Source organism: Camellia sinensis, chromosome 8 (assembly GCF_055761805.1).
Source record: "Camellia sinensis isolate YWXY chromosome 8, ASM5576180v1, whole genome shotgun sequence".
NCBI classification, from domain to species: domain Eukaryota; kingdom Viridiplantae; phylum Streptophyta; class Magnoliopsida; order Ericales; family Theaceae; genus Camellia; species Camellia sinensis.
The window spans coordinates 155,696,913-155,717,803 of NC_138968.1; positions in this window are offsets into that span (position 1 = coordinate 155,696,913).

Consider the following 20,891-nt stretch of genomic DNA (forward strand, 5'->3'; position numbering starts at 1 on the left):
ACTTGCATGCCTAGTTAGCATCACATGGTAGCATGTTTTTGTGGCTTAACTTAGCTTATTTCCAGCATGTGTTTGTCTCTGATTTAGAATGATTTAGCTCCGTTTTGGGCTGCTTTGGTCATATGAGTCTTGTTTTACATAGTTATAGTGCAAATGGCTTCACTAGTTTGGTGTTTTAGGCTTTCAAACATGATTTGCTTGAGATGATTGCATGTTGTAGTGTCTTTTACATGTAATTTCAGTGTGTATAGCTTTGTCACAAGCTCATTTGTTCTACTCTTTCATTGCTTTTTAAAGTTGCTCTTGAGTCTTGTTTGCAAGCTAACATGTGAGTATGTTTTTCTAGCATTTTGCACCTTAATCTCAGCATGTTTTGGCCACTATTTTGACTGGTCTTAGCTTGGTTTTGAGTTGGTTTGGTCCTTTGCGGCTTGTATTGTGTAGTTGTGATGCAATCTCCTTCACTAGCTTAATGTTTTAGGCTTTTAAACATGACTTACATGAGTTGCTTGCATGTTTTAGTGTCGTTTTGCATCTCGTTTCAGCATTGAAATATCTGTCATCTCCCTCTCTTCTTCACTCTTTTATTTATTTTGAAAGTGACTTTAAACCCTTTGTTGGCTTGAGTGTGAAATTGAGATACTTGTGCTTAATGGTTTTAATCCTTCCTTGAGGATTTCTACTGACCAATGGCATGAGGACTCTTTCATGCTCAAGGCACTTGTGGTTTAAGCTTACTTTCCATTAGAGGACTTTCATTTTTGGACTAATCAATTAAACAATGGATTGGTAATCTAAAATTGGTAAATAAAATGAACAAAGTAAAAGAGGCAAGATTGAACATCTTTGTGTTGCATTGCATGTGTTCGGATCGGACGTTAAACCGAACATGAGAAAAATGGGACGTTTCATACTCAAAGTGATGAAACGTACCAATTTTCTTGGTTACCGTCACCCTTGATCATGCATGATAGGGTGGTGGTTGTTTTGGTCTTGTTTGTGCACTCATTAAACTTGTACAAGCTTGGTTCTTTGGCCACCATGCATTGAAAATGCTTGGTTGATGGTTTAGGAATCAAGAGTTACACTCCTTTGAATTTGTGTAATGATAAGGAGTGTAACAGTACATACACTCCTTGAGAATACACTGTTTTGCCTCTGTTTGCTCTCTGTTGTAGCAAAAAAGGGAAGTTCAGGAAAACTGTGGCCGACCGGCCACTTGTATTGATCGGCCACCAGAAGCAGCCGATAACCACCATTGGTAACCGACCAGCCAAAAATGAATTTTGCATTAGGGTGTTCCTGAGTTGGAGCAGAGGCATTCTGGGAGTTGGCACAATTTTTAGAGATCAAACGAGTGCAAACCCGAGGCATCAGACAGCAAGGCGATGGATTTTCGGGAAGAAGCCAACCGAGCATGCATGTCTCCCTCGCCCTCGAGGCCATTTAATCGCTTTTGTTAGCTTAGAATAAGTTAGTTAATTAACAAGTGTTGTAATTAATTGGCTTAATTTGTTTTGTAATGTTTTAATTAGCTTAGCATAGCTAGTTATTTCAATTGGTTTGTAATAATTAGTTAACTAGAATAGTTAATTAGTTTCATGTTGTACTAATTAGCTTAGCTTATTCATTCGAACCCTCCTTCATGAGGGCGTAATGCTGTAATATGTGTGCGTGCGTGTGTGTGTGCATGTCTTCTAACCCCGCGTCTTTCTCCCTTTTACTTAACCACTTTCGATGGTTAGTTTAGGGTCATGTTTCAATTAGCATACCTTATGCTCGCATGTTTGCATCCATTCATTTTTCTTGCATGCACCAAGGCTCGGCGCATCATTCAAACTGCATTGCAAATTCAATACTTATTTGAATACGTGTTTTAAAGCATGTTATCAAATTGTATCATATGCCACATTAGTAGCCGAGCCTATTAATTTCATATTGCATGTATTGCATTAGGCATCTTGTATAGTTAGGATCATGTATCTTTCTAACTAGCTTTTGTTTTGGCTTGGAGTACTTGGTGAGTTTTATGGTTTAGCATACTTGCATGAGTGTGATAGCCATGTTGCCATGATACCATGCTTGCCATGAGGCTATTTGCTTAAATGATTAACTACATGAATGCTTGTGGATGAAGGCTTGATTGTTTGAATTGGAACGATTCAACGAATGAGAGTTTTAAACAAACTTTGTGAAGTGGCAAAATCATGTTTTAAGCCCACTTGAGGGTGGCAAATGCAAACCATTTTCGAAAACAAACATGAGTTGAGTTGTTCCAATTCTTGCGATTTCAGTCTATACTTGCTTGTGTGTGCGTCACATAGTAAAGTTAGATAATAACTGGATAAGAACACATGAGGTTTATAAAACAACATATCATGATTAGTAGAGGTCAATCCTTTGATTGGGCGAGCGGGGGTGCTCAATTCATGACCATTGCACTTGTGAGACTAGATTCGGAACTGTGACAGAAGTCTGAATTGTAGGACCAATTCGAGCTCTCCGAAAGAGGAGCTCAAAAAAGTCAAGCTACAGTTTCTGGCGACTCTGTTGGGGACTTAGAGAACTTGACTCGAACTCTTGATATGTTGTTTTATCTACACTTATATGTTTCTTTGCATTGCATTTGCATCGGTGCGCCTTAGTCACAATGTTTTCCATCTGCTATTCCTGAGCGGTGCCGGAGGCTTGCTTGGAAAAGCATGCCATAAGGCTGACCGGTTATGAGCTCTGCCACGATGGGAACACAAACCTTGGATATGGGCTACCGCTGTACCGTTTGATCCTTCTTTCACTTCTTGGTGTTAGGAGTGAGAGGTATATTAGGTGGTCTTACTAAGGCACCCTTTTTGACCAATCGACCTAGTTACATATTGAAAGCCTTAGAGACTGTTCCAAACTAGAACAGGTTGCTTACCCGAATATAGAATTTGTTTGAAACCGCTTGTTTGCGTAGCGAACCCCTAGTCCTTGACGAAAATAGGACAGGGTAACCCTACCCCATCATAGGGGTGTTTTGGCTCTCACTTGCTTGATACGTGCTTTTAGAGTGAAACTCTGCAGGAATATATGCATCAGTTGCAAGTCTGGGTATCAGTTTGAGGGCATCCGTTTGGAACAGAAATCAGTATTTGAGTACAGATTGTCCAGCTTATGATTATGACTACGTGTTGTTTCTGTCTGAGCCGAGGTGCTGTGAGTTTTTTTATTTTTGTTTCTTTTGCTTTATTTTTCTTTTTGCAAGGTAGTATTTCACAATTGCTTCCGACGAGGCAGTTACCTCCAGAACACTCTGGACTCAAGTCAGGAGGATTTATCGATCTAAGCATCTTATTGGAGGACAACCAGTGTTTGCTTCGCTACCCCCAATTACAAGATGGAGGAGAGTCAGGCATAGATCACCGATTCAGCAGTCGCCAATTCAACGGTCATTGTCTACCCCACCTGTACTCAGTGAAGTCCAGTTTTCTACTTCCACTTCAGAAAGAGAGTACATAACGGTTCCGACAGATCAGCACCCCATAGACAACATGGAAGATATGTTATGCCAACTTCAACAGACCATCGAGGCGATGCAGCTGGATGTTGCCCGTCAAACTGAAGTCACCACCCTCCAAGCGAAAATCACAGCCCAGCAGGCTGAGTTGATCGCTAGGCTTCAATAGCAACAACAACCGCAACAAGCAGCAGCTTTTGTTTCACATCCATCCCCAGTCAGGGTTCCAATACCTGGGGTTACAACTAATGTCCAGGAAAATGTGGACATTCCGGCAGAGCCAGTTCCACCCCAGACTTCTAAAGCACCGGTTTACCCAACGGAGGCACCGTTTGAGTTTGAGGTCGATCCTACCGCTCTGAAAGTGAGCAAGCTTGAGAAGCTTTTTAAACGAGCTCAGGGTGTCAACTCGATCCCAGACATAGAGGACAGCTATACAGATTCGGTGGTGATATTGCCGGATAGATTTAAAATGCCACACATAGACTACTTCGACGGCTCGGGTGATCCCATGGTCCACTTGCGGCTATTTTCAAACATCCTGCGGCCGATAGGTCTATCCAGATTGTAGAAATTATCCCTCTTTGGTCGGACCCTATCGGGTATTGTGGCCCTATGGTATGCTAAACTTGAGGATTCGGTAAAGAGGAATTGAGAGGAAATGGCTGAGGCCTTCGTAATGTAGTACTCCTACAAGACACAGATCGAGGTCATAACTCGTGATCTCGAAGCAACCCGCCAAGAGCAGAAGGAGGGATTCTCCAATTTTGTAACTCAGTGGAGGGCCAAGGCCTCCATGATGACCACCCGATCCGCTAAGAAGGACCAGATCCGAATGGTGGTCCTTAACCTGCAACCGAGGCTGCTGTAGAAAATGGTAGCCTTGTCTCTGTTAACATTTGCCGACCTCTATGAAATAGGGTGCAAATAGAGAATGCAATGAAACAGGGTTTGATTGACCATGAGAAAGAGCAGCCTAAGAGGGCTTTCACACGTAGTTCGAATGCGACTACCAACAGTAATGCAGCTGCAAGGCCTTCAGATGTGGGCATGGTCACCACCACACCTAAAACCGCTAACCCCTTTGCTGGCACGGGCAATATCCCTCCCTAAACTTCCAGCCATCAGGCCCGAGGCCAAAGGGTTTTCACCCCACTCTACATGTCTTTGTCAGCAACCTTGAGGGTCCTGATTAGAAAAGGACATCTGAAACCGTTGGAGCAATGCCTTTTGCCCAATCCACTCCTTTCTAAACATAACCTGGCTAAATACTGCGCCTTCCACCAACAGCACAGTCATGATAACGACCAATGCTTTAGACTTCGTCATGAGATTCAGGATCTCATTGACAACAAAGTGATAGCGCCTCCCCAAAAGCCAAACGTCACTACAAACCCCCTTCCACCACATAACCAAGCCCCTCTACCCAGGCAAATAAACTTTATCCAAATACTGGTCGTCCCATACGATCCCAGCATATACATCACTCCCTCCCACCTATCCAAGCCAACACTGTTCATCCCAAAAAGCACAGATCTGTGCAAGATGAACACGTCCATATCCCCACCCAAGCCAGTGGTGGTGAGTGTGGAAGAGGAAGGAAAAATAACCTTGGTGGAGAATGGAAATGTCGGTTCGAAACCTGAGGGATCTGTGGACTTAGCAGAAGAGAAATACAACCCCTGCCGCTACATTATGCCAAAAAATTAGGCCAGACCAGAGGTGGAGTTGCCAATAGGACTAGAGGTTAGTGTAGTCCGGGAAGACGGACCAAGCCAGGAACTGGATGACTTAGCTGATATCGAGGAGGACATCAGTAACCTGCAGTTCTTCGACGAACTAGATCTGGGGAGTGTACAGGTCGATTGGTTTGATATGAACGGATCAAAGAATAATTCGGGGTGGCTTAGTGATGAGCCGGATGTTGATGAGGGGTCCTAATCAAAACTAGAACAATCGGAAGTAGGAACTGCTACAGTGGTCGGAACGGTGGATGACAAGGAAAAGTTGCCAGAGAGCACCGGTACTAAGAATTTTGCTCAGGAATCGAGTAACATTTTTACAGTCGATACAGAGCAAGAGCCCGCACTGAAGCGGTTCGAACATGAAGGAACTGAGAGTGATTAGAAGGCTAGAAAAGCCAAAGGCCCACAGGGACTGACTGTGTTGTGAATACGGAAATAATTACAGCGGAACCGGATAGTTGGCTATCAATTGCCGAAGGAGCATGGTGGAAAGATGATGATTTACATCTTGCCCATACTGATGAAGATTGGGGACAGAATCTACCAAATGATACTTGGTATTCTGAAGAAGTGGATCACATGACTCGGAGCGGGCGGTATTTTAAGCCCCCACACCTGGACCAACCAAAAGCATCTGGGAAGGATAAGGAGACAGAGAAACAGAACGAGAAATTGCTAGAAGAAGAAGCTGTACTGAAGCAGCTGAAGAAGATTCAAGCGGATATATCCATCTGGGGGTTACTCATGGCTTTGCGCGTGCACCGGCAAGCTGTATTGTCTGCAATGGATATGGCCAAGCTCTCTATCGACACAACCCCTGAGCAGTTAGTGGGACTGGTTTTCCCGGGAGGGGCCGCGCCAACTTTGACCTTTACGAATAAGGAATTGCCACCTGAGGGCTCTAAGCACAACAAACCATTGTGCATCTCTGTTGAATGTAAAGAGAAGTGGATACCAATCGTCTTGGTTAATACCGGGTCTGCAATTAATGTGTGCACATCGCGCACAACCTATGCTATTAGCTTAAAGCCAACAGACTTTGTACCAACGAGCCAGGTAATTCGAGCTTATGATAATACAAGTCTGAAAGTGATAAGGACAATCCGAATCAGAACGCAGGTTGGCCCGACACAACAGGATATTGAGTTTCATGTCCTAGATGTTCCGGCCACCTTTAACTTATTCCTTGGACGATCGTGGCTGCACCAAGTGAAAGTTGTCTCTTCCACTCTACATCAGATGCTAAAGTACCCCCATGGGAAAGGGGTAGCTATTGTTTTTGGAAACCCATCAATCCATCCTCCGCCCGAGGTCACCACGCAAGTACTGGAAATTATACACGGCGATGAAAATGTTTCCCTGTCAGGATTTACCTTAGCTGAGGCTCGGGTGGTGCAAGATAGTTTGGTTGTTGATGAGGGTTTGTACGTCAATGCTCAATCTGTCTACCTCATGAACAAGTTACATCATGTACCCGGAATGGGATTGGGAAGGAGAGGCCAGAAGGGTGTTGCTACATTGGCCGAAGTGCCACACAACCCTCATACCTTTGGTCTAGGTGTGTACCAAAGAGGATTAGGCAAGAAAGGGAAAGGAAATGGAAGGAAGACCCAAGGCAAGGCAAAGTGGGAAGCACTATGAGCTAGTGCACATACCAATTCAAGGAACCCTGAACGGCCGCTTTGTTCGGGAGGGAGAAGATTACCCATTTTGCGGCTTTCTTGAGCCATGGTTGAACTCTGAGAAGCGATGTTTGCCTGACTTTGAGATTTTCTTCGACCTACAACTGCAAGAGGATGAAGCCACAGAAGAACAGACTGACTTAACTCCTGAGACTGAATAAAATACAGAGGATCAGTCCAATAGCAATGAACTTGAGATAGGAGTAGCACTGGCTTGTCTCCTTTTGGACCCTTCTACCGGCATTCTGGATGCATTTAACGCACCCTCTCTCACTTGGTAGCTAGATGAGGGCTTTTTCTCAGGCAGTTCTGAATCAGGTAGTGAATCAGAATCTGATTCCACAGAGTCTGTGGAGTCGGAATCATATTCTACTTCTTTTGAGTCGGCGTCCGGTATTCCTAGGGTTGGTAACCTGGATGCCGTTGTTTTGTCCAAATCGTCTTTTTCCTTTTCTTTTGAGTCGGCTGTAACCAAGGAATCGGACGAGCTGGAACTTTTGAATGTGAATGAGAATGTCGTTGTTGTTTCCGAGTACTTCTCTGTGTTACTTGTGTATTGCATTGATCATGACTTTCAAAATTTTAATGAAAACGACGAGGAAGGGTTTCCTCTGGTTTTAAAACATTTGATTGATCGAGACGAGTAGAGGTTTGTAAAACCCCTTGTTGATGAAATCATTTCAATTAACGTGGGTACTGAGAAGGATCCGCGTCTAGTCCAAATCGGTCCACGTTGTCTTCGGAGGAACACGAGCGTTAGTCGCTTTATTAAAAGATTTCAAAGATGTTTTCGCGTGGTCCTACAAAGACATGCCTGGAATCGATCCTGAGATTGTACAGCACTGAATCCCTCTTGACCCTAAGGCCCGACCCGTCAAGCAGAAGCTTCGGAGAATATGCATGGATTGGGCTTTGAAGATTAAGGAAGAGGTCACCAAGCAAATAGACGCTGGGTTCTTGCTAGTATCTGAACATCCAACTTGGTTGGCCAACATTGTTCCAGTGCCGAAGAATGATGGCAAAATTCAGGTGTAACAAGCCCGCGGGGGACCTCGCTACAGCTCGGACTCGACTTTCGTTAGTCACGGTTCTAAATCTGAACCAAAGAGTCCAAATCCGGCAAATCGTTTTAAGAAAAACAGATTTTTGAAAGAAGTGCCAAACATGGACTGCTTTGCCAGATACAGAGTCGCCACCTAAATATTTTATTTTGGGAAATTTAGGAAACCCTGACTCGGTGCCAAAAGGCCACGTGTCCGTCATCACCAAAGTTGCCTCGGCTCGGGAACTTGGGTACGATTGGGGAAGGTCACTTCGTGAGCACCCCCGCTCGCCCGGTCATAGACCGGCCTCTACTAACCATGATATCAATTTTTGAAAACATTGTGAGTTCTTATTCCGGTTTATTAGCCTAGGTTACTATGTGATGCGCACAGCATACAAATATAGACCGGGTCGCCTGAATTGGAACGAAACATTTCATGTTTGTTTTTGAAAATGGTTTGCTACCCGCAAGTAGGCTTTAAAACATTTGATGATTTATTCCAATTTAAGTAACCCAACCTTCACCCACAGGCATTCAGGCAATTATATCAGATAAGCACATAGCCTCATGGTAAGCATGCTATTCATGGCAGTCACTCACACGCATGCAAGGATGCTAAAGCATAAAGCTTACCGAGTACTCCAAGCCAAAATAGGAATTCATTAGAAATCAGGCATGATCCTAACTATACAGAAATGCCTAATGTAACACATGCAAAATGCAATTATAGCAGGCTCGGCTATTCTAAGATGGCATATGAAATGTTACAACTATCATGTATTCAACTTTGAAATTGAAAGTACAATGCAGTTAGTATGATGCGCCGAGCCCGGTGCATGCAATACAGATGAATGAATGCAAACATGCTTTCATACTGTATGCTAATTTAAATATGCCCTAATCTAACCATCATAAGCGGATAAATAAAAGGGAGAAAGACGTGGGGTTGGAAGACATACATCACACTCACGCACACTTATTACAGTTGTGCCCTCACTCGGAGGGTCCGAATAAATAATACAGTCCCGAATAAAAGAATATTACAGTCCAAAATATTACAGTCCGAATATTACAAAATCCTAATTAATTAACAAATTAACTAAGAAAATAAATAAAACTGGCATGCAAGCCAGGGACTGCCTTGCTTCTGATGGATGATGCATGTCCGGGTTGTCTTGCGCGGAAATCCACCGGAATGCCCCAATTAGCCTCTGTTTAGCAGTTAACCTTGGAAAGCGTGCCAAGTCCCGGAAAGTTGCTGATTCTTGATTTTGCTGCAACAGAGAGCAGGAAAGGGGCATAGCAATGTATTTTCACAAATATATGCATGCCTCGATCCTCGTGCCACCAATCACGCATACCGAGGCATGATGGCCAAGGAGTCGAAATGCACAACTCAATATAGGATGAATGCACATGAAACTACAGCTAAAACCTAACTCCATCATGGATAATCCGGAGTGTCGGTGACTGGGGAATTGAGACACATTCCGTCACTCGGAGTACGAAATGCACCTCGTTTCCCGTGCCCGGGCTAACTCCTATTCCGGACACGATGCAATATGCATGATATGCATGAAATGCGACTAAGATACAATCCTAACATACACAATGCTATGAAAATGAGATGCCTCGAAATGCGTGCGCACGGGCACGTAAACCGAGAAAATGACAGAATGTGATCTAAGATACAATCTAGTATGCACAATGTTGTAAAAATGAGATGCCTCGAAGTGCGTGCACACGGGCACGCAAACCGAGAAAATGACATGAATGCGATCTAAGATAGAACCTAGTATGCACAATGCTGTAAAAATGAGATGCCTCGAAGTGCGTGCACACGGGCACGCCAATCGAGAAAATGACATGAATGCGATCTAAGATACAACCTAGTATGCACAATGCTATGAAAATGAGATGCCTCGAAATGCGTGCACACAGGCACGCAAACTGAGAAAATGACATACGCAATGCAAATGACATGGAAATATGCTATGGGCTTACACTAACATGAGAGAGCCTCAGCCACACTCACATAAGAGGCCGATAGATGAAAATGAAGTGCCTCGAAATGCGTGCACACGGGCACGCAAACCGAGGCAATGGCATACGCAATGCAATGGCATGGAAATAACATATAAAATGCAACATGGACTTATACTAACATGAGAGAGCCTCAGCCACACTCACATAAGAGGCCGATGGATGAAAATGAAGTGCCTCGAAATGCGTGCACACGGGCACGCAAACCGAGGCATTGGCATATACAATGCAATGGCATGGAAATGACATATAGAATGCAACATGGACTTATACTAACATGAGAGAGCCTCAGCCACACTCACATAAGAGGCCGATGGATGAAAATGAAGTGCCTCGAAATGCGTGCACACGGGCACGCAAACCGAGGCATTGGCATGTACAATGCAATGGCATGGAAATGACATATAGAATGCAACATGGACTTATACTAACATGAGAGAGCCTCAGCCACACTCATATAAGAGGCCGATGGATGAAAATGAAGTACCTCGAAATGCATGCACACGGGCACGCAAACCGAGGCAATGACGGAATGTGATGTAATGACATGAAAATGTGATATGGGCTTATATCAACATGAGCGAGCCTCAGCCACACTCACATAGGATGCCGGCAGATGAAAATGAAGTGCCTCGAAATGGGTGCACACGGGCACGCAAACCGAGGCAATAGTAGAATGTGATGTATTGACATGAAAACATGATATGGGCTTATACCAACATGAGTGAGCCTCAGCCACACTCACATAGGATGCCGGCGGATGAAAATGAAGTGCCTCGAAATGCGTGCACACGGGCACGCAAACCGAGGCAATGGCAGAATGCGATGTAATGACATGAAAACATGATATGGGCTTATACCAACATGAGTGAGCCTCAGCCACACTCACATAGGATGCCGGCGGATGAAAATGAAGTGCCTCGAAATGCGTGCACACGGGCACGCAAACCGAGGCAATGGTGGAATGCGATGTAATGACATGAAATGAATAGCAATCATTCTAATGGAATTTCCGCACTAAAATATGGGGAAAACAGTCCTGAAATGAGGCGAAATGACACGAAATGCATGAAATAGTCCCGAAATGCGAATTTAGGCACCCGAAATGGCCTATAGCTATGCCAAACATGCACAATATGGACATGCAATGCAAAGAAAGAAGCTAGACAGTCCCAAAAAAGGCACTTTCACAGTTATAAACATGGCCAAACAGCAATCATAGGTATGGCAAAAAAGGCATGCAAGAATAGGGGCCAAAAGAGGGGTAATGAAGCAAGTGATATAAGAAAAATCCAAACTGAAAAATTCCCTTCTACAACACTGAAGAGGGACCAAAAATATGAATATTTACAGTATATGGCAGCCCCAAAATCAGTATACAAACATGATAGAAATGTGATGCAAAATGAGGTTCAAAAGTGGCTATAACATGAGGTATGCAAAATATTCACCAAACAGCCAAAGACCCTTAATAAAACATGTAGAATGGGCCAAAATAGGACTATTTCCAGAACTGTAAAATGGCCAAAAACAAAAGCATGATAGGCTTACTAAACATGCAAGAATGGGGAATAAAAGAGAGATATAACATGAAGTGGCATATGGAGGTCCCAAACCATGAAAGGACCTAAATGAAATATGAATAATGGACCAAAGTAAGCACTTTTTCAGAACTGTAAAATGGTCAAAAACAAAAGCATGGTAGGCTGCCATTGCATGCAAGAATGGGGAAGAAAATAGGAGTATAAAGGTAAGTACAACATGGAAGTCCCAAATGGTGTTGAGCCCTTCTTCAATGTTTAAGAGGGGCTCAAAATAAGCCTAATATCAGTTTACAACATGCTCAAAAACAGATTACTCATGGGCCAAAAATAGCATGCAAGATTATGACATACAAGAGGATCAATGAAGCAAGTGCATCATGGAGGGCTCAAACAGGGTTGAGCCCTTAATGAAAAGTGAAGATGAGCTCAAAAGAAGGCCCCTTTCAGTTAGGGCCGGAGCTTGAAACAAAAATAATGTGGGGCTTACAAATGGATCAAGAAAAAGGGTCAAAAGAGGAGAAGTGTTACTCACCCTTGAAGACTAAAGCTTTTGTTGCTTCTTGGACCAATTTGCAACTCCTTTAGCCTTTGAGAAGCCTTCCTTGTTGCTGGAAATGAGGTGGTGGTGGTAGAGCTTGGTGGTGTAGAAAAAATGGTGCTTAGGGACTTAGGAATTTTCAAGGAAATGAGAGGTATAGAAAGGGATTTGTATATGGAAGCTTGAAGACCAATTTTTCTCACCCCTACAAGTGAAGCCACCAGCTGGTTATAAGGGCCAAAAAGGGGGTGTAAAGGTGGGGGAAAAGGAGAGCAACTTTCCCCCACAAAATATCCCCCGGATATTGATATTTTCTGGGGGATAAAGCTCCACAGCTGTAAAGTGCACAGTGCAAGGAGCTCGGCCGGCCTATTACTTTTGCTGCAGGTGGCCGGCCGGCTACACCCCCTAGCCGGCCGGCTAGGGGTCAAAAGGGTCAATCAGATTTAGTGGCCGGCCACCAACTGATGGTGTCCTCCTATCTGTGTACAACACAGCCCTGTGGTTAAAAGTCCAAGAAAGTGGGTCCAAGGGGTTCAACATTAGCTCGGAAAGACGGGTTCAAAAGGGTCAGGTGGAATTACTGGCCGGCCACCAACTTTTAGGGTCCTCTCATGTGTGTACATCACAAATATGTGGTTCAAAGTTCAAGAAAATGGGCCCAAGGTGTTCAACATTAGCCCGGAATGAGGGGGTCAAAAGGGTCAAGTAACATTAATGGCCGGCCACCAACTTTTAGGGTCCTCCCATGTGTGTACATCACAAATATGTGGTTCAAAGTTCAAGAAAATGGGCCCAAGGTGTTCAACATTAGCCCGGAAGTGTGAAAAACGGGCGCCGGAGGGCGTCGGAGGATGTATAACTGGTTGCTGCAACAATTGCTGGCCTCCCACCCTTCAGTGACCTCTCCGGTGATAAAACAGAGGTACCTGCCAAAAATGAACGAAAACCGTTGCAAAACGAAAGTTCGGGGGCCAAAACGCGCAGTTCGAGGTCCCGAAAATGGGCTGTTAAGCACCGAAAGTGGCATTCGGCCACGAAGTGGGTTTCTCAGACCCCAGTGTCCCTCAAAAGGGAGCAAATAAGGAGTATGCCAAAAATTAGAATAAACGGAGGTGGTTAGGCGGTCCCGAACCGAGGCACACGGCCAACGGTCCCGAAAAACCGGAAACCGGACTCCGAAATGGGCAAAATGGCCTACGGCCACAAAATGCAGCCCACGGCCACTGAGAGATAGTCTACTGGACCTCTCCCTCCCCTCAGGAAAAGAAACAGAGAAAACCGAGTCTGGTTCGCAAACCGAGACAAGGCACAGAAGAGGGTTCGGAAGTCCGGAGGCAGGGCTCACGGCCGCAACTCTGAAACTTCTGAACGAGCACATTATGCAACATCACCAAGCGCTCAATCAGTGACATCTGAGTCTTAAGGTCGGTCAAAAATGGGGTGTCCACATCAGGTATGTGTGGATTTCAAAGATTTGAACAAAGCTAGTCCAAAGGACGACTTTCCTCTACCACATATCGATGAATTAGTGGACTTCACCGCAGGCCACGCACTGCTTTCCTTTATGGATGGATTTTTTGGGTATAACCAGATCTTGATGGCACCCGAGGACAGAGAGAAGACTGTTCGGTCTGAAGAATGCTGGGGCTACTTATCAACGGACTGTAACCATTATCTTGCATGATATAAACCACAAAGAGGTCGAGGTGTATATGGACGACATGATTGTCAAGTCTAAAGAAAGAGAGGGCCCTTACACCACCTTGAAGAAATGTTTCCAACGGATCAGAGAATATCGGTTGAGGTTGAATCCACAAAAATGCACTTTTGGTGTCACAGCAGGGAAAATGCTGGAGTTCTTAATTACCCAAACGGGCATCGAAGTTGATTCTTCCAAGATTAAGGCCATCCTAGAAATACCACCCCCAAGGACTGAAAAGGAGGTGCGAGGCTTTCTGGGTAAAGCACAATTCATAAGACGGTTTATTGCAAAATTAACCTTGACTTGTGAACCACTATTTGGTCTCCTAAAGAAAGGAAAGAAATTCCAATGGGATGACCGATGCCAAGTTGCTTTTGAGCAGATCAAACAGTACCTTCAGAACCCGCCCGTGTTGTCACCGCCACAAGCTGTTGATTTTGTATCTGTTAGTTACCGACACGACAATGGGTTGCATGCTTGCACAAGAATCTGAAGATAGAGTGTAAAAAGCCATCTATTACCTGAGCAAGAAGATGCTGGAATATGAGACCTGCTATACGCCGCTGGAAAAGGCTTGTTTAGCTTTGGTATGGGCCACCAGGAAGTTGAGGCACTACCTATTAGCTCACTCTATAATTATGGTTTCGAGATTAGATCCCGTCAAATATCTCTTTGAGAAACCAGCACTTACGGGTAGGCTAGCTCGTTGGTTGCTTCTTCTCTCTGAGTTTGATCTGAAATATATGACTCGCAAGTCTGTCAAGGGGAGAGCTGTAGCGGAATTTTTGGCGGATCACCCAGTGGAAGGGGACGACGCAGTAGAGTACTTATTCCTGGATAAGGCCATTCTGCAAGTTGAGGAAGAAACTTGGACGATGTACTTTGACGGAGCGTCTAACCAGTACAGTTATAGAATAGGGGTGTCGCTGATAGCACCCGACAATTTCTATATACCTTTAGCCTTTAAACTCCGGTTCAGGGTATCGAACAACGAAGCAGAGTACAAAGCGTGTATCACTGGTTTAGAAGCTGCCCTGGAACTAGGGGCAAAAAGGTTGGATGTCATTGGGGACTCGAACCGGGTTATATCTCAAGAAAAGGAGATTGGAAAGTTAAAGAAGAAAGAATGAAAATCTATCACCAAACCCTACACATTCTGATTCCTAGGTATGAGAAGTGAACCTTCACCCATCTGTTAAGAGAGAACAACAGGTTCGCTGACGCCTTATCAACTCTATCTTCTATGATAGACATCCGTTTTGGAGTCCAGATACGTCCGATCATTTTTTAACAGATATATGTGCCAGCCTACAAGCTGATCGCCACAATAGATGAAGTACAAGATCAAAACCCCTGGTACTATGATGTCTTAAACTTCTTAGAAAATGAAGCTTATCCACTAGGGGCAAATGCCAAAGATAAGAGGGCGATACGGCGAATGGCTGCTCAATTTATCATCTGCGGGGGTAAGTTGTACAAACGTGGCCATTTAGGAATGCACAAGCTGTGTGTTGATGAAGAAGAGCCGAAGTGCCTAATGGAGGCCATCCATGGAGGAGAGTGCAGATCGCACGTGAGCGGAGTAATGCTAGCCCAGAAGATTCTCAGGCAGGGTCACTACTAGTCAACCATAGAGGAGGATTGTATCAGTTTTGTTCAGAGATGCCACAAATGCCAAATTCATGCCAATCGCATGACCATCCCACCGTCAATGTTGTACAACATGACTTCACCTTGGCCGTTTTTAGTCTAGGAAATTGATGTCATTAGGGCAGTTACGCCACAAGGCTTGAATGGGCATGAGTATATCCTGGTGGCAATAGACTATTTTACAAAGTGGGTAGAAGCTTAATCCTATGCAGTGCTGAAAGCGTCGCATGTAGCCAAGGTCATCAGGAATAATATCATCTGTCGTTATGGGGTCCCGAATGAGATCATCTCAGACAACGGCTCCCATTTCAAGAAGGAAGTGATCGACTTGTTAGAGAAATACAAAGTGGCTTTTCATAAGTCATCTATATATCGGCCGCAAACCAACGGAGCTGTTGAGGCCGAAAACAAGAACATCAAGCACATTTTATAGAAGATGGTGGAAACTTACAAGGACTGGCCAGACAAACTGCCATTTGCTCTCTGGGGTTATAGAACATCAATTCAGACATCTAGCAGGGCAACTGCGTATTCTCTGGTTTATGGAATGAAAGCTATTCTGCAGATTGAAGTTAAGGTTCCGTCGCTGCGGGTTATGGCTGAGTGTCAGATAGCAAAAGTGGATTGGCAACAGAGCAAATCCGAGGAACTAATGCTGTTCAACGGGAGGAGGCTGAAAGCACTGTACCATGTTCAAGGTTATCAACGTAGGATTGCCAGGGCTTTTAACAAGAAAGTTAAGTCTCGGAATCTTAAGGAAGGGGATTTGGTGCTCAAAGACAACCGAGCTCCCATCTACGACCCTAGGGGCAAGTTTAGACCTATTTGGACTGGCCCTTACTTCATCCAATCTATCTGGTCGGGTGGAGCTGTCATTCTTAGATGGCCTCGAATTCTCCCAACCAATCAACATGGATAAGTTGAAGAAATACTATCCCTGAGTGGCTCGCTAGGCCAAAAACCCGAAAGGGCAAGCTAGGCAAAAGTTAGAGCACAAAAAATTAGAAAAAAGAAAAACTGAGCTTGCAAGGTTGAAAACCCAGAAAGGGCGGCCTTAGCAAAAGTTAGAGCGCAAAAGGAGAGTGTTAATACCCGAGTGAACCCGAACCGAACTACGTAAGGCTTGATTCCCATCTTTGGGATACGTAGGAAACTTCATTCTAAAGTCTAGCCATAAACACTTCCAAATCAACTGTGTCCATGAGATAGTTCAGGTCATCTTTGTCTTTTCTGCATCCAGGAGTTCGGTTGTGATCTTCACTATGAGAACTGGTAACAGTAGAGTGCAGTGCTATTCAGACAAGGGGCAACTTTCCATTTGCTAGATTCGGGGTTGTACTTCTCAATGATAGATTCCAAGTGTGTCCAAATGTGATCCTTATCGAAAATGGTTTTGAAAAGTTTTTCAATACGATGCTCAAAATGTAAAACACAACACGTTTTCTCAAAAAGCTAATTTTTCATTCCAATCATGGTTTCTTTTTACAAAAGTGTACAAGTTTTTAAAATAAAACTGTCTAAAGCTGTACAATGTGCTAACACTACTAGCAAAAAGAAACTAAGCAAAAAACATGTGAATCGGCGCCAGCCACCTTAGGATCGAGAGGCCCTCTTCGTCCTCTTCCTAGGCATGGACTCAGAGCTATCTCCATCGGCGCCACTGTCAGAGGGCCCCGTATCTGAGCTAGCTGCTAAACCTACCTCAACATCACCTTCACCCATAGAATCTGAGTCGACGTCATCATCTCCATCCTCAAATGACTCTGACTGTGGACTCGCTGCCTCCTTGTCCTCACTCGTCTCATCATCATCATCATCATCATCGTCCGAAACGGGCTCTAAAGGGCCACTCTCGTCATGTGTGCCCCTAGCTCTGCCTCAACTGCGAGCTAGAGCCTCACGTCTCCCTCTCCCTGCTGCCGGAGGAGGTACAGATGGTCCCGCTGCAGCTCTCGCTGGAACGTCCAATGTGGCTTGGATTTGAAAACTGCAAGTTATCAAATACATCAGTCATGGTGTGTACCAAATATAGTGTTTGGGTGCAGTATCAAATGTAGTGTTTGAGTGCAGTGTTATGTAGTGTTTGAGTGTGGTGTGTCGGAACAAATTACAGTTGAGATGCTAATGTATCAACAAAAAGTTTGTTGACATGAGGTACAAACTAAAGGAAATTACCAAAATCTTGTAAACGCTGAGCAAGTTCATGCTCCTCTACACCATCTCCGTCAAGGAAGCCACTAGCTCGAGAGCCTACTCAGTGTACTCTATGGGTGCCTACAAGTGCGTTAAAGAGATTAGTGTTCTATAAAGCATAACTGAAATGAAGTAAATATGCAAAATGTAAAGTATGGTCCATACTGGAGTCGGACCTCAAACCCCGACAAGCTCATGCTCGGCTGGTGCAGGCTCAATGGGGATCTAGCAAGCCATAATATCCCTGGTAGATGAGTGTGGTAGGCAGCTCTAGCCACCCAGTCCTCTGTCTCGCTCAACCTCTCCTGCCATGGGTCCCGGTAGCCTTGGCCCCTCCGCCTCTCTCTCCCGCAGCTGGAGCCCTCGCTCTCTCAACTCTACGGGCCCCAGTCAGACGTGGCATGAAGTATGTCTAGATGAAGGCTGTGTAATCACCATCGACTTAGAAAAAGTCGGCGTCCCAGCCTCTAGTGAAATCAATCATCTCCTGGAAAGTATATCTCTTTGTCGCTCTCATATATGTCGGAGGTGGCATGAGAACTACTGGCTCGGGCAAGCCGATTGTAGACACCCCATTTTTGACCGACCTTAAGACTCAGACGTCATCGATTGAGCGCTCGGTGATAGTGCATGTTGTGCTCGTTTCGAGTTTCCGGAGTTTTGGCCGAGTGCCTTGCCTCCGGGCCTCTGAACTCTTTGTGCTTCAGCTCGATTTGAGGACCAAGCCTTGTTTTCCTTGCCCGAGGGAAGGAGACGTCTTGTAAACCCCTTCTTGTGATCGTAGTCCACTTTTCCCGTTTGGAGACTAGTTTCCGGTTTTCAGAGCCTTCGGCCGCGCACCTTGTCTCAAGATTGCTTAACGTTCTCCGTTTGGTGTGGTTTTTGAACCACACCATGTTTCCTTGGCCTAGAGGGCCACTGTGGTTTGGGAGACCACTTTTGTGGTCGTAAACCACTTTTGGTGCTTGTCAGCTAGTTTTAGAGGCTCCCGGCTTCGCGCTTTGCCTCCTGAACTTTCGCCTTGCATCTGTTTTGGTTTGTTTTTGGTGCAAACCTTGTTTTCCTTATTTGGAAGATGGTACAAGGGTGGGAGACCAATTTCTCTCCCCGCAAACCACTTTTCTTCCTGCCAGCCAGTTTTCTGGTCTAACAACTGGTCTCCCTGATCTTTGGACCATCAAAAGTGGTCGACCACCACACTATTTGCTTGTTTTCATGCTGCTGACCATCTCCCACCATGGCCGACCAGTTGTCTTCTTGGGAGACCACTTAAAGTGGTCGGCCGACCACTTAAAGTAGCTGGCCGACCACTTCAAGTGGTCGGCTGCTTTTTGTCACCTTTTTGGAGATATTTTTGGCCAGCTGGCACAGCTGGAGAGCACAAGAACCATCCTCCAGACACGTGTATGGAGGAATGACCTTGAACCTTTAGCTTCTCCAAGAAGCTTGAGCTTTGCTTCTCTATAAGAGGGAAGCTCCCCCTCCCTCCTCCAGGTTCAGTTTGGTGTGGCTGGAGTTATAGATATACACTTGTATCTATATCTCTCTTTGTCTCATTTTTGTATTCAAAAATGCATATTCTTTATACTTTAGCACACACTCAAACACCATACTCTTGGAGCTGAGGTCCCTTGAAATTGTTTTTGGAGTTCTTGAACTGGTTTGAGCTTAAAGAAGCTGCTGGAGTTGCAGCTTTGAAGGTGGTCTTCAAGGGTGAGCCTTTAACCTTTTAAACCCCCATTTTTGCTTAAGCTTTTAGCCCTACTTGCATGATGATTTAAGCTTAACTCTTAACTATAAAAAGTTCTATTTTTGCATTTTTAAGATCTTTGTTTAAGGTCACTTTTGTGTTTGGGGTTGTTTACCCCCTCTTAGGCCTTATTTAGCCTTGCTTTTGTGCCTTCTTTGTGAGCTTTTGGGACCACCTTGTTTTGGCCTTCTCACCACTGAAATCCAAAGGATTTTCAGTGGTGGAAGTGGTGTTTTGAGGTCTCAAATAGGAGAGGGTCATCCCCTCCTCATGTCTTCAATACTTGTCTTGAATGCCTCATACGTGAGCATGTTTGTTAAGTTTATGTTGGCCATATCTTAGCTTGTATTTGGGGTTATTTTTCTGTGGCATACCACTATTTTTACTTGGTTTTTTCACTCCATGCATTCCTTATACACTTGTAGTGTAAATCACACAAACTAGCTTTGTATGCTTCATGAGGTAGCATGTCATTCTAGCCTCATTTGACTCCATTTCAGCATGTTTTTGGTGATATTTTGCCATGTCATACCTTTTTTAGGGTTTGGTTTGGTTACCTCTTGCATGCTCCATGTACTTGTAGTGCATTTCCATGAATTGGCCTAACATGCATCATACTTTAACATGTCATTCTAGCATGCTTTTGGCTTAACTTTAAGAAGCTTTTGTCCATGTTTTAACATGCTTTAGCTCTGATTTGTGTTGTTTTGGCCATGCATGACTTGCTTTGTATAGCTATGGTTCAATCTAGCTTGTTAGCTTTGTGTATAAGTCCACTAGCATGCTTTACTTGGACTATTTGAATGATTTGGCATCATTTATTATGTGATTTCAGTCCATGTTTCATGCTCATGCACTTGCATTTATCACTCATTCAATGCGTTGGACGGTTTGCCCCTTTATGCCTTAACATAAACCATTGCGTATGCCTTCATGCCTAAGCTTGCGAGCCATCATTTCAATGTGTTTTTGGGGTTATTTTGCCATGATATAACTCTGATTTTTGTTGGTTAAGTCATCTCATGCTTGGTCTTAATAGGTGTAGTGTAATCCACCTTATTTGCCTTGTATGCATCATGCCTTATGCCCTTCATGCTAGTTTGTTTTGGCTTTCTTCCATGCATGTTTTAGTATCATTTTGACATGTTCTAGGACTGTTTTGGGTTGCCTTTTCCATATCCTTCATGCTTTGTACAGCTGTAGTGCAATTGGCCTTGCTAGCTTTGTGTTTAGATGACTCATGCATGCTATCTTTGAGCTATTTAGATGATTTGGCATAATTTAATACATCATTTCAGAGCTTATAGAATTGTCATTTTCCCACTTCCTTCATGCTTTGAATGCCTTTAAGTGTTGTGCATTGTTGCCTTACTTATGGCCTAGCATGTATGCCATCTTGCCTAGGCCTTTGAGCCCCTAACTTAGCATGTTTTGGTCTTTGTTTAGACCTACTTGAGCTCTGTTTGTGGTTGGTTCATGCCTTTTTGCCATGTATTGCAT